This window comes from Acinonyx jubatus, chromosome C1, assembly GCF_027475565.1.
Source record: "Acinonyx jubatus isolate Ajub_Pintada_27869175 chromosome C1, VMU_Ajub_asm_v1.0, whole genome shotgun sequence".
Taxonomy (NCBI): Eukaryota; Metazoa; Chordata; class Mammalia; order Carnivora; family Felidae; genus Acinonyx; species Acinonyx jubatus.
The window spans coordinates 178007164-178020651 of record NC_069381.1 but is presented as its reverse complement, the minus strand read 5'-3'; the positions used below and the strand labels follow the sequence as shown (position 1 = coordinate 178020651).

The 13488-nt window shown below is 33.8% G+C and overlaps 1 long non-coding RNA gene across 3 annotated transcripts in view; it reads left to right on the top strand.

Annotated features, from left to right (window-relative positions):
• Window positions 1-13488, top strand: part of LOC128314094 (uncharacterized) — a 302527-nt gene that overhangs the window by 3667 nt on the left and 285372 nt on the right. For all 3 annotated transcript variants that reach the window (XR_008295498.1, XR_008295496.1, XR_008295497.1), the window contains exon 2: window positions 6258-6349. This is a non-coding gene — a long non-coding RNA (uncharacterized LOC128314094). The remainder of the gene's footprint in view (window positions 1-6257; window positions 6350-13488) is intronic.

Below are 13488 nucleotides of genomic sequence, written 5' to 3'. Positions count from 1 at the left end.
ACCTGCTGACATTGCGAAACGCTAAATTGTATACTGTAAAATAGCTAATTGCATGTTATGTGAATATATATATATATCTCCATGAAGATACTCTGTGTATATCTTTTCCTTGCACACACACACACACACACAGCCTCTTGAAACTCATTTTGCCTTTAATGCCTTAGCTTTGACATTGTCATCTCTTGCCTTCAATACAATAATCATTAATTATTCTTTATAAACCCAGTTTTGTGCTCCTGTAGTTTATTTTTTTAAATTTTTTAATGTTTATTTATTTTTTAGAGAAAGAGTGTGAGCAGAGGAGGGGCGCAGAGAGAGGGAAACACACAGTCTGAAACAAGACTTAGGCTCTGAGCTATCAGCACAGAACCCGACATGGGGCTTGAACTCATGAACTGTGAGATCACGACCTCTTTTGAAGTTGAACGCTTAACTGACTGAGCCACCCAGGTGCCCCTGTCCTCCTGTAGTTTATATTCTCCAACTTTGGGCAGAGTGACCCAGTGTCCATAGTGCTTTAAAATCTCCTATTTCATAGAGGATAGTTTAAACTTCTTAAAATAACCATTCCTTTCAAGATCAGAAATGTAGCCATATTCTAAGTCTTATTACCATTTCTCCTGTATAATTTATAGTTCTTCAGTATAAAATTATTGGTAGTTTCCAGAAGATATATTCTTTGATGCCTCTGACTTTGGTAACGATAATTCTTGAATTTCCTTTTCATCCTTTGTAAACATGGATCACCTCTACTTGCCTTCTAAGAATCAGCTTACTCCTCACTTCATTTCTCCCAAAAATGTTTAGATGCCCTACTTTTAATTTCTATAATTGCTATGTTTGGCTGTGTTGTTGCATTTTATACCTTCTGTTGAAATTACATTTTCAAATGTCTGTTTCCCCCCAGGCAATAAGATCCCAAGTTTTATGGTCTGTTTTAATCATTGCATGCATGTAACACTTAGACTTTCAAATTTATTTGTTGAGATATCCTGTCCACTAACCTGGAATTTCATTTATTTTCTTAGTTTTACATCTCGTATATTTCTCTATTGACTTTTTCATTTCAGAGTTTGCTTTTCTTTTGGCTAAACCTTCTTTTTAATCTCAACCAGGCATGAACATATTGTTTGTATACATATTATTTGAAGATGAGAAATTTTGCTGGGACTACATACTCATAATTACCCAGCATTACAAACCTACCTAATTCTTTACAAGAGTCAAGAGAACCTTCCTCTTTGATGAAGTACAAGGTTATGTCTCTTGATAGTATTGCCAGGATTTTGAAGGCAGACTTCTTGGCCCTTATTATGTTATTTCCTAAACCTTCTTAAAAATGAACAGAAACCTGGGAAACACAGGGGAGTCTCTGCTTGAGTCCCTCAAAGTTAGTCTTAGCCCTCAAATCCTGCATGCAATACCACTCTTGCATCAACTGCAGTGGCTCTCAGTTCTGAGAATGTATTAGATGCATGGTAAAAAGTTACAATAAAGTAATTGGTTTCTATTTTTTTTTTTACCAATTTTAAAAGCCAGCACGATTTCTAAGTTATGAAATACTCATACATACAAATGCATTCTGATGTGTGAACATCTTTCTGTAAAATAAACATTATCAGATAAAGCTGTCATGATGGGTGGTAATATACAAAATAAGAGAAAGTTATCTTTCGCCCAAGCAAAGAACCTTTATGACTTTTTGTAAGACCCTATAATCACTCAGGATGAATGAATAAGAATACTGGAATGTGCTCAAAAATGTCAACACTCTTAACACTTAATCTGTAAATTCTACAGAACTGCTAGTGCCTCAGATCTGACATTAAAAATAAATCAATTTATAAGCAGTTATAAAATCTTCTGCTTTTTACTCTGGTTATAATTATATATTTACCTGTTAAGATTGTCAGATTCCTTGAGGAACAATTCCAGTAGTATGGATTACAGACAGGGTGAAGGTGGTATTAGAGAATTAAAAAGACAAATTGAAGGTGTTTCCTAAGCCTTCAAATGTGTTTGACAAGAAATAATATATTAAGCTGAATAATTCTGAATTTGGAGCTGCCAGTTTGGATGACATGCCAGAATTCATTTTTCCCCCCTCATATTTCAAGGTTTTTCAAAATGTAATATATATTCAGACCCGGGTAACTATAAGATGTAAGTAAGCTAAAGCCAATTAAGGGTCAAGAAAAATACTAGAGTTTCAGCATTCATCTTTCAAAGACAAAATATTGTTCTTAGGAAACATTCTGGGGGGTTTGGAACTGTATATAGATATGGAATAAAGAGCTGACTGCAGCAGTACTGTGTCATAGGAAAGATTTGTTTTTATTTTTGTTTTGCTTGCCTTCTTTTGTACCATGCATTCTTGTGCTGTTTTTCCATTTGGCACTCTCTGTCTCTTCCACAGTATGTACCCAAAGCTGGTTCCTCTTTACAGAGGCAAAACTATCCTTAGAGAGGCATCAATAACAGAATAAGGATTCTAACATTTCTGCTTACAGACCATACTCTGTCTGATAATGTCCTTCTCTATTTCACAAGCTTACTTATTCAAAGTCAACATATTGGCCTTTCAAGGTGACACAGTATTAAATTGATTTATGAATGATCTTTGGTTACTTAGAAAGCCAGAAAAAATGTATATATTCTACCCTTACACTCAGAAACAGGTAATTAGCATGTTTACAGGAACTCTTGCTTTTTCCTAGTGGTGAAGTTGTGAGTAGGATACCTAAGCACAATCAGCAAGGTTTCTGAGTTTATCATTAGGTAGTCATTTCCACAAATTTGGCTTTATTAGTATAATTTAGGGTAATCTTGATCTTACACTATCATATAAAAATATAATGAGCAACCAGATTTTAATTTCAATATAATATTGAGGCATAAATAGCTGCCAACTTGACTATAGTGCAAATTTTGTTTGGTTAATGAGGTTTTTTGTTTTTCATAATGCATATTGAGGACGTAACACAAAACCAAAGAGTACCCATATTCCCTTCAGTAAGATTTAGCAACTGTTAATAATTAATTTTAGAACATTTGATCCATCTATGCTTTGGCTACGGTGTTTAAAATTGGTTAAAACTGTAAAACATATTGTATCAGATATAAATAACTCAGTTGGCATCTGTACAAAATAAGGTCATTTTCCTAACATAACCACTATGTCATCAGACCTAACCAAAGAAATAATTACCTAATTGTCTAAAATATGGCCCTTGTCACATTTATTTACCAAGTTCACCAAATATCTTTTATGCTGGTTACATTGGATCAGTGTTCGTCAAGAATTGTGCATTTCACTTGGTTTGTATGCCTTTTATCTCACTTCAGTTTAAAAGACAACACCCGTACAAATAAACACACATGGCCAAACACACATACACACACACACACACACACACACACACACACGCAGACACACACACTCATACAAACCCTTTATTTCCTCTATGGTACTTGTTAAAGAGCTCCTAGAATGCCCCACCTAATTTGAAAATTTTTACATGAATTTTTCATTGATTATTGGAATTACTGTAACTAAAATGTTAGATCTAAGAGACTGAATAGATTCAGATGTAATATTTCTTGGAAACATCCTTCAGAGCTGGTCCTATGAACTTCAGACTGGAAGATGTCAGGAGGTGTGTAACATCTGGTTGAGGGATAATACTAAGACTGATCACTGAAACAAGGTAATGAAAATTCACTCCCATCTGTTGTGAACAAGTAATCGATAGGGTGATACTTTGGCAAAACACAAATACGTGGAATCTCATCAATCTTTTAGCTACTAGCTCAGGACCAATGATGATGATTGTCTGAATTAATTATTTCTTTGGGAGTACAAAATGGTGATTTTCTAATTCTATCATCCTCTGTAAATTTAATTGTGATCCTTTTTCTGTTAAAAAGATACTTCTCTGGGGCACCTGGATGGCTCAGTTGATTAAGAGCTGACTCTTGATTTTAGCTCAGGTCATGATCTCATGGGTTTGTTATTTCTAGCCCTGCTTCGAGCTCTATGGGAACAGTGTAGAGGCTACTTAGTTTTGATTCTCTCTCCCTCTCTCTCGGCCCCTCACCTGCTCACGCATGCACAAGCCCTCCCTCTCTCTTTCTCTCTCTCTTTCTCTCTTTCTGTCCCTCTCTCAAAAATAAATAAACTTTTATGAAAGTGTGGGCAAATAATTAAAAAAAAATTCTCTGATTAAGTAGGACTGTACATTTTCTACTGTGAAATAGGGTTAATGCTCAATTCTTTCCTTTTAACTATAATTTTTGAAAGTAGGTAGTTCATGTTATAGTTACTAAAAATTGTGGCAAATAGGCTTTTTATGTGTTTACTATTTTGAATATTTTATGGAGTAATGGAATTTTACGTATGAAAAGTGTTTCTGTTCAATAACTGTCTTTCTTCTATGTGCTGTTCAACTTAACTCACTCTTTTCTGTGGATCCAGCTTTAATCTGGCTTCTCTGGTCTTTTCATACAATTCCCATTTATTTCTTTATTTTCTTGTACAACGGGATGGTTCAGAATCATATTATATAACTTCCCTCCGCCAGACCTAGAATCAGGTATTCCTCCAAGTAGGAGGATTTAAGATCAAATGATAATTATAGGCTTAAATCTGGAAAGTAAACATATACATTGCTACTAAAGCATTATGGCTTCTAGAGTCCCTTAAGAGACTGAAACAGAAAATGTATATAAATATAAATATATAAATTTACATTTTGATCTGACCCTGACATTTCATCTTCAAAATTACAACAATGTTTTTGCATAATTTTTATCCCCTTTCTTTCTTTCTTTCTTTCTTTCTTTCTTTCTTTCTTTTTTCTTTCTTTCCTTCTTAATGGTTATTTATTTATTTTGGTGGGGCAGGAGCAGAGACAGAAAGAGAGACTCTCAAGCAGGCTCCATACTGTTGGTTCAGAGCCCAGTGCAGGGCTGAAACTTAAGAACCATGAGGACATGACCTGAGCTGAAATCAGGAGTTGGACACTTAACCGACTGAGCCACCCAGGCACCCTTATCTTCTTTTTTATACTAAAACTACTGGTTCTCCACAATAATTTGCTTTTATTAAATATAAATTCCCAGACCTCTTTTCAGCAGTTTTACAAACAAAAGCTACTGATTCTTCAGAAGTCCACAGCAAATAATCTTCATAGAATTTATTGGCTCCAGTATGTTAGGTTTTTAATAACCGTTTTTAAAGCAAAATCTGTTCAGATTATTGAAAAAGCAATTTTTTATGTTATTTCCTTGTGAATCTTCTTTCTAAAACTGGACAAGGTGGTTTGCGTTAATTCCCTCATTATTACTTTCCTACTCAATTCGAGACATGAATCATTAGGAGAGAATATTTTCCTATGAACTGTAAACTCCCTAGAGTTCAGTCTTGGGTGAGGCTAGTAGTAAGTATCTCAGTGTGAATTATGATAGGAGAGGCAATTGGTAACCTTTGCTCCTTTTGAATGTCAGGCAGGCTTAAACTGAAAACCCCACTGGGTTTTTACTGACAGATCTTATCCCTTGTTTCTTCTCATCAACACCAATGAAAGCATGGAATAGAATTTTGAACAGATAAATGAACAGATGTACAAAGAAGTTGTGAAATCATAATTTTTTCCTCAGAGAACAAAAAAAGCTTAATCAGAAAATGAACTCTATCCATCTTTTTTTGAACTTTAGTATTAAGTAAGCTCTTCCTGTTTCCTTTGGTAAATTTCGTAAATTGCTTCAAGGTCTCATGTTGCTTCTCTATAAAATGGGCATGTTAATCATACGTAATTCATGTAAGTGCCATAAGGATTTAATAAGGTGATCTGAGCTAAATATTTGGCACCATGACTAGAACAGTCCTTGTGGCAAATACATGTGTGCTTAGTACATGTGCACTGAGAAGTTAGCAGGAAAGGAAGATGGTAGACAAAAGGTGTGGACAGTCTTTTCATTTAAAGGTGCTTAAAGATCGTAAGAGATTCAGCAATCAAGTGACAAATTACACAAACCAGGGGATTGGAAAGTGTGAGGGAAGTGTTCAATGGAGGACGGATTCAATGTGATTCCCACCCCTTCTATGCTAAAGTCCAGGTTAAAAATGAAAGCTGCAGAATATTTAGTGACATAGGGAAGTAGGAGGTACTTAACCTAACATATCAGTCTCTGAGCTAATCTTGCCTTTCATTGTGTCCTACTATTGTTAAGTTCATAATACAATTCTGTTCCAGTCTTAGCACACAGTAGAAGAAATTTGGCTTACCTCGATGAAAGAGAGCTATCAAATACACAGAGAAGACAGCCTGAGTGATCTTGTCCTAAGGTAAATATAAGCATCAACATAGGGATTACATTCATTGAAATCTAATTATTATATAGTTTTAATATCTTACTTAGATCTATATATTTTTTTCCTGCGTTACTTTAAGTGATGATAAGAAATCAGTTCTCATATACGAGGTAGTTTAGAAAAGAAACTAAAGTTCTGTTCTGGTGTCTCATGTTCACCAAAGTTTATAGTCTTCTACCTTTTGCTTACATTTTCATCAGAGAACAGTTTTGTTTCCTCATGGACATTTTGTGATCAAAGATCACTGATAAAAATTAAAAACAAATTACTATTTAAGTAATATCTAGCTGCTCTCTGTGTGTTCCATTGGAAAATACATGTTGTTGAATATAGATATTATAATGTATTTAAAAAGTTTTTTCTATAATTTATATTTTTTGCTCTTATGATCAAGAAGCCTTCTAATATCAAATCTCTAACATTCTTAAGCTATCAACAATGTGTTTTCAAATGAAGTGATTTAGCAGTGACTTTCCACATGGTTTGCATATGATTTTCTCTTTTAAAATTACTTAATTCATAGCCATTTGTTTAATTACACCATTTCTATCCATTTGGCTTCTACTATAAAATATGATTTTATTCATTTTCTATAAAGCTATATAAAGCTCTTTTAAAAAGATATAGTAACTACCATTATTGAAGATATTATACTTCAGATTGCTTTTATCATTCAACATTCTTTGAAAAATTAAAATTAGAATAATACCAACTGAATTATTTGTAAAGCTTGATTAAGGTTTTTTCTGTTTCTGCCAAATGGTAACTGTAGTAAATAATCTATCTGTATATACTTTACAGAGTTAAAAACAGATAAATTAAGCATTCAAAAAGTATTTGTATATTAAAGCATGATAATGTAAAATATTTTATTTTTTAAGTTTATTTATGTACTTATTTATTTTTAAAGTTTACTTATTTATTTTGAGAGAGACAGAGACAGCACAAGTAGGGGAGAGACCGCAAAAGAGAGAGAGAGACAGAATCCCAAGGAGGTTCTTTGCTGCCAGTGCAGAGCCCAACATGGGGCTCAGACTCACAAAACTGTGAGATTATGACCTGAGACAAAACCAAGAGGCAGATGCTTAACCAACTGAGCCCACCCAGGCACCCCTTTATTTCTTTAGATAAAACATGCGTGAGCGTGCACAATGAGAATGTGTGAGTGGGGGAGGGACAAAGAGAGGGAGAGAGAATCCCAAGTAGACTTCTTGCTATCAGTGCAGAGCCTGACTCTGGGCTGCATCCCAGCAACTGTGAGATCATGACCTGAGTGGAAATCGAGTTTGCTTCTTAATTGACTAAGCCACCCAGGCACATTTAAAATGCTTTAAATATTTCATAGCAATTATCTATACTTATGAATTCATAGAACTCAATATTTTAATAGGTTTTTAGTTTGGCAAGGTTAAATTTTTAGTGAACATAATTTTAGAAAAGAATATAGATTTTGAAAGAAAAAAAGGGGTGCCTAGGTGGCTTAGTCAGTTAAGCATCCGACTTTGGCTCAGGCCATGATCTCACTGTTCGTGGGTTTGAGCCCTGCATCAGGCTCTGTGCGGACAACTTGGAACCTGGAGCCTGCTTCAGAGTCTGTGTCTCCCCTTCTCCCACTCTCTCTCTCTCTCTCAAAAAATAAATAAACATTAAAAAATTAAAAAGAGATAAAAATAAATTATGATGGCTCATTTGAAACATCTTGTTTTTTGTTATTAATAAATTTTACAATTTTGAATTTTAGTTGGGAGTGTTTCATCCATTTACTTTTATATAATTAATGATATATTGGATTGAATTCTACTACCTTGATAATTATTTTTATTGTTACATCTGTTCCTGTAAATTTACTTACCCTTTTGTATCTTCTTTTGAAATAGTCTGTTATTTTTATTCTATTTTTTTCTTTATCAGCTTTTAATTTATATAGTATGTGTGGAATTTATACAGAGTGTGCTATTTTTATCATTCTGGAAATTTCACTGGTATTTGGAGTGGCCAGACCTTCACAATGAAATTTTGATACTCATTTGTTAACATATTTTTGAGTATGTAGGTAACTTACTTTTAAAGGGACATAATGGGGCACTATTAATCTATAGCAAGAGTGGCATCAGGTCAGTGATTACAAAGGTTGTGATTTGGGTGGCTAGTTTCAAAGACCCTTGAGAGTATACACAAGTAAAATGCCAAGTGCCCTTAAAAACACAACTGGTATAAAATCAGAAAACCTCTATGCCGAACTTGATAGAATTTCTTGTCTTCTAGAATTGCAGGGAAGATGTTTAAGAATCAAGATCAGAGTCTCAATGAGGAGCATCATACTAAAAAGTCTATATTTGTGCTTGATATACTAAATTAAGGGAAGATGTGTGAAAGGAGAGGAACCCTGAGACATAGAGATGTTTGGGCAAACAAAAACAAAGGTAGAAATGTGAACTTATAAATCCTCCTGAAGCTGTCTGACCAAATTCAGCTTCCCTTCCTAATGAAAGACTCAACCTTCCTCTGTGTAAAAGACTTTAATAACTATAATTTGACTTACACAGAGATGCCTTTATCAGGTCACCACTCCCCACACCCCACCTCCTATTCCTCTAGAGCCAATAGGAGAGATTGATCTCAAAACAGAAACCCTAGTATAATTCTGCACAGGGAGGAGTCAGCTGACACAGGAAAGAATGGCTAATTTGTATCAGCAAGAGTGGGAAGCATATAAGTATGTGGAAATGTTGTAGTCCAAAAGAGAATGAAATGTAAAGCTTGATTAGATTGAATTTATTAATGGATGTCCCACATCCAGAACTCTGGTTTCGATGTGTTGGTTTCATCATAATTGAGTTGTGTAATTAGTCAGTTGTGTTAGCTAATTGAGCCTTCTCTTAAAGTTACATACAGTCAACGAGGCTGCAAAACCTGGGTTTCTTTGAAATGTTCTTGAAGGAATCCAAGGTTAGGGTTGGGTGTTAAGACCGTTGGGTATTCACACCCTAGCCAACCCTGGCTAGGGTGTTAAGAATGCTGGAACTTATGTTTATGCACAATATAATCATATAATTCTCAACCCTATCCTTCACAAAGTTAATTAAAAATATGTTATGAAGGGAGAGCCTCAGAGCTTGCAAAACTCTTCAGTAGGCTGGAGATGTTCAAGGGCAAGATTGCAATAGAATTGTTTTTCCTATTGCAAGAGGAAAAAGGGAATTGCTATTTGTGGACCCCAAAGCAAAATGAAAATATTCAAAAGTAGGAAGAAGGACCTTTAGTAGTACTAAAATATAAAGCATTTTTTCTTTCACAGTCTCGGTCAACTTGTGATAGGTTTTTATTTGTTATTTAATATCTTCGTAGGTTTTAAAACTAAAATAAATTATTAGCAAATGGATTTTAATGTTCATTTTATATTGTGTAATGACAATTTTAAATGCAACTATAAAAATATTAAACTCATATTCAGAATCATAAAAAGTACACACTTTGTTTTTCATAGCTGTACCTGAGCATGTATTTTGGTCTGACCAGAAGAGTGGAAATGCTGCATAAAACTAATTTAATTGTTTTTCCTTTTACTTTTTGATATGTGCACATTCTGTCAACACTCTACTTTTGGCTTACCTAATGAGTAAGGAAAAACTGAAAGGCAAAGGACTTGTGGTTGCTTTTTTTTTTTTCACTCTGTCACCATTTCCAAAATAAATGTATAGTGAATGCATAGAAGTAACATGAGTGAGAAAAGATATGATAGGGTTCCTTGGTCTTTTAGTTTTGTATAACTCCATTGCCTTCTTTCTACATTTGAAGCAAGTTCTGTTTCAGTGCAGAGCATGGCAAGCTGTAGAGACAGCATGTTGTCCTTGGACTTGCTTTGCATCTCATTGGACTCCCTCACATAATGATCTAACAGAATTCTGTGCTTATGCGGTATTGAAAATACTATATGCAGACTAAGAGATAAGAAACAGTGGTGAAAATGCCTAGTACACATATCTCCTCTGCTCATATGTGTATTCAAATGTCCCAACAGATTTCTCATACAAAATACATGTTCAAAACTAAGATTATTGAGATGTCAAGATAGTAAAAAAGTGGAACATTAAATGTGACTCTCCTTCATCACTTTGTGATCCTCTGGAAGAATGAGGGTACATTATTGGCCAATGTAGTAAATCCCAATTGTTGCTACAGAATACCTACAAGGAGCCCCTCCCCCTAGCTTTATTGAGATGTAATTGACATTTAACATTGTGTTAGTTTAAAGTGGACAATGTGACAGTTTGGTATATTTGTATATTGCAAAATGATTGCCACAATATGGTTAGTTACCTCCATCGCCTCACATAATTATCTTTTGTGTGTGTGTGTGTGCGTGTGTGCGCGTGCGTGCGTGTGTGATAATGGCATATAAGATCTCCTTAGCAACTTTCAAGAACATGATACAGTATTGTTAATTATAATCACTATACTGTACAATAGATCCCCAGAACTTATTTTTCTTATAACCGAAGTTTGTACCCTTTCACCAGTATTTCTCCATTTCCTTCCACTCCCCAGCCCCTGGCAACCATCATTCTACTCTTTGTTTCTCTAAGTTTGTTTTCCTTAGATTCTATGTATAAGGGATATCAAGAATCCAGGGTAATTCACTAGGGACCCTCATAGTACTCTGCAGTCTTATGGCCCTGGTCAGTGAGAGATTGTAGGAAGAACACTTTGTACTGGTAAAAATATTACCTCTGGGTGCCAGCCATCAATTCTTCCTCTTGTCAGCTCAGTTACAGGAGTGGTAAATTTCCTTGCTCTTTTTGGCCCTTGGCCACACCTTGGAAAATAGTCCTTTCATTAAATTATCATCAGTTATTTTGAGTGTGACATGAACTTCATGCCAAAATCCCCACTAATTTTCGATATTATTTAATTTAAAGGTAAATACATGATGCAGAGCCATATAATAGGACTAATATTTTGCTTCTTTAGAGAGCAATAATATGAAACAAGTAGGTTAGATATAATAACCATTTAAAGCTATTTAGAATATATTTAAATTGTAAAACTTTTTTTTTAAAGAAAGTGATATTTCCAGCAGAATTCCATTGACAAAAATGTTATTTTGTGTCACATGCTAAAATTATGATTAAGGTTTTTCTCCTATATTTTATTCTTTCAAGCTATTTTATTTTACGTTTTTTTTCTTTAAGGCTATTTTAATAGGATTAAGAAACATGAAATAACTTCTATAATGTAGATAATATTTTAATGAATTGTATTCTGTTTCCTTTTTGTCAGAACACTTTCAGCATATTTCTTACTCTGAAGGAAATTATTAATAGCTCATTTTATTTCTCAGACTTCTTTCTTTCTGGCTTTAAATATAAAGAAAATGTCCATTTAAAAAGTAACAAGATGTTACCATACCAATTGTCCAGTGATTTTCAAAGCGTCTATTTTTAATTATTATTTAAAATTTGAATTATTATTTAAAATTTTAAGGAGCTGTCTGAGTGTAGAGATGGTTGACACCATGTTACTTGTTGCCTTGGAGAGATTGCCATAATAGCCAAGCTGTTACCTTTGTATTGATATACATTGAAAACTTCTCAGTAGGCAGTACTGAGATGATCACACATCCTATCTGCCTGTCACAGACACAGGTCACACATATGGACTCATTGTAATTAATAGCACCCTTTCAAAAGGATAAAGTTTAGATGATGAATTGTACGGTTGCTCAAGGCATTTCTATGTGCAGCAAGTTTTAGTTGCCGGTGTTTGTTCTTCATTATCCATATTAAAGGGTTTGCTTCTCATACTACCTGTTGATAAATGCTTCTTTAAAACCTATTTAACATTTAAAGAAAAATCAAATAATAGTTCTTTTAATTCCCAATGACTCACTGTCTCTCTCTGACTTTCAGGGGAATTAGTCCTTATAATTCCCTGCTCATGAATGCCTGAGGAATTAGTATGAAGTGTTAATTGGGTACAGATTAGTGGTAAACACACCCCGAAAGGTAATATGGAGGAGAAACAAAAGGTCATTATTTTTTAGCAGGTTTTAAAAGAACATGTTGTAAAAAGTAAAATTCATAGCCATGTGGTCTAGAGCAGTCTTGAACTGCAGTACTTTTATATAATAATTGTTAATAAAATAAATTCATGTATATGAATTTAATAGTGTAAATTATAATTTAAAGGAAAATTATACCTGCGAGATATAAAAAAATGACCAAGTAAAACAAAGCAAACAAACCAATACAAAATTTTACCCACATTTTCTTCCCACACATATTCTCAAGCATATTTTTAGCACAAATCCAAGTCTGAAATGTATGTTTACATTTAATTAATCTACGTTTCCTTCTGGGAAGATACATGTTTAAGTAATCTTCATACAAATATACATGTTATATCATTATATCCAACACACTGATTATATTTTTATAAATCATTATTCTCGTATCTTTAATTATATTCATAATTATTAACTAAGTACCTACTATATGACTGATTCTAATCTCTCAGAACATTGGGAAAATTAATAATTATTAATTTTATCAAATTAAAATTAAATACACACACATACACAGACCCCAGACTAATGATATATATAAACTCATTTGATTGAACATTTTGTAATTATAGGGTCAAAATATACACCCCAGTTGGTGACGAAATGAATAGTGCACCAATTTTCTCTTATGCAAGTGAAAGAAGTAAGAAAGAATAGTGAAAAACGTTGGCTTTCATCTGCTTAATTCTTTCCTACAACAGAGGGAAAACTTATTTTATCTTATGCAAAATTCATTCTTTATCAGCATCTGACTTTAATAATTTTTTATTACATCCTCTCGATGCCCCTGTTTTTAGGAACTAATTGAAAAGAGTATTGTTGGGGAAGAAAGGTTTTACTTTACCTTTTAAGGTCTCCTGGCTAGTCTAAGAATTAATTTTATATGAGACCAATTAACAGGAGAAAATAAAATTTAATTACATACATACAGGGAATCTACATAAACAGGAGAGATCGCCAAAACAGTTTGGCAAAATGGAGTTATATATGTCATTCTTGACTAATGAAAATGTGGTAGGGGTCTAAAGCCTCAAAGGGAAGGAAGGAA